The following is a 1,655-nucleotide window of genomic DNA, read 5'->3' on the forward strand; positions in this document are numbered from 1 at the left end:
TGTGATATCTGTGCCTAAAATAATGCACGTGAAGGCATTGCACAGATAAAGGTGCTTTTTCAGTTATTGTTTCCATTTATTCAAGATGTGAGATCGCTCCTATCCCTCTACAGCAGTACTGTACGCCATTCAGGTGCAGATATTGCATGTAGGTTGTTTTGTAGATGTGTTAGCGCTGATAAATGCATGCTTCCAGTGACTCCTTCATATATAAAGTCACGCTGTGTTTTTCTAGTTTTGCTAGCAGCATGGATTTTGGCACATATTAGTGACTGCTCAGTCCAGTTTTTATTATTGCTGGATGTTCTCCTGCAAATTCGATGTGCACGGCAATTACAAAAGGACTGAAAAACCCGCAGGGTAAATTATAAAGAGGTTAAAAAGCTAAAGTTTGAGTTTATAAAAAATTCTTGGATTTTATCGTTCTAGTCTCATCTGTTAACGCCATATGCTTCAAACGTTAATAATGATGTGTAAAGTTTAAGATCGCAAAACAAATATCTGGTAAGCTGCCATATGTCATAAATGAAAAATATGATTTTCAGCAAATTTCTTTTTGATGATCACAACAGAAGGGTGGAAAAATCGATGCAGTGTCAGCATAGCTCACACCATCGACAAACTCCTGCACTTCTTTCGCGAGGGTTTTGCTGCTGTCTAATCTCACTCACAGTCACTCAGTTTTACTCTGCAGTGTTTCAGTGTGCCAATAACCAGTGAAACAGACGTCAGGGTGTGCTCACCTCAGTAACAACCAGAACAAACAGCCGTGGCTGTTCTGTCTCCATGTCAAAAGGTCAGAATATTTCAAATCAAGCACTCAAGGAGGTCTCAGCTCTGTTACTGCAGTGTGTTTGTTCCTTTTCAGAGGCCTGGATTTCTCCATGTCCATATGTCAAAATGTTCCTCACTCTGTTTCCAGAGTCAGTCTGCAGAGGAGCATTGCTACACAAGCTTAGTCCCCCGAATCAATTGACTGTAGCTGTCTTAGAGCTTCATTCATTATTAAATTCATATTAAAATGTAGCTTCCATTTCAAACGATTTAAAGTTGGAATGACCATCAGTTTTAGATTTAGCTTTAAATGTATTATACCCGAATGCAGTTGCATTACGGGACTCATGTGTACTTGAGGTAAAAAGGACCCCAGACCCAAAGCTGAGAGATTCGATATGGGGGGAAAGTTATTCTGTCTCACCTCTGTGTGTAATGGACATTAATTTAAGTAACAAAACTAAAGCTCCAATATGAATGAATGATTTTACCCTCACCATATTAATACTTGGTGGCCATATCTTGGTGTTGTGCTGACATAGAAAGTTACACAAAGCACAAATAACATGATTCTCATCTGCTGCCAACATCACATTTTTTTACATTCAGTGTCCAGTTGAGCATCCAAGTTTTGGAGCTTGCAGCCAGTTTGATGATGAAAACCAAACCGTGGATCAATTTAATCAACGGCAGAGGGAAGAGGAGCAGCTGCAGCAAATCTTTTTTGCTTAATAATGCAGCTGATGAAGAATTTATCAGCAGTTTGCCACAATGGGATCCAAGTCCTTGACCTCTCAGCTGGTCTTCTTGGCCACTGATTGCAAAATGAATGAAGCAGACACTCATCGTGACTGTTGTCAGACCTTTAAAGGTTAAGCTTT

The sequence above is a fragment of the Pundamilia nyererei genome, unplaced genomic scaffold (assembly GCF_000239375.1).
Source record: "Pundamilia nyererei isolate P.nyererei 1_Seehausen unplaced genomic scaffold, PunNye1.0 scaffold00060, whole genome shotgun sequence".
Lineage (NCBI taxonomy): Eukaryota > Metazoa > Chordata > Actinopteri > Cichliformes > Cichlidae > Pundamilia > Pundamilia nyererei.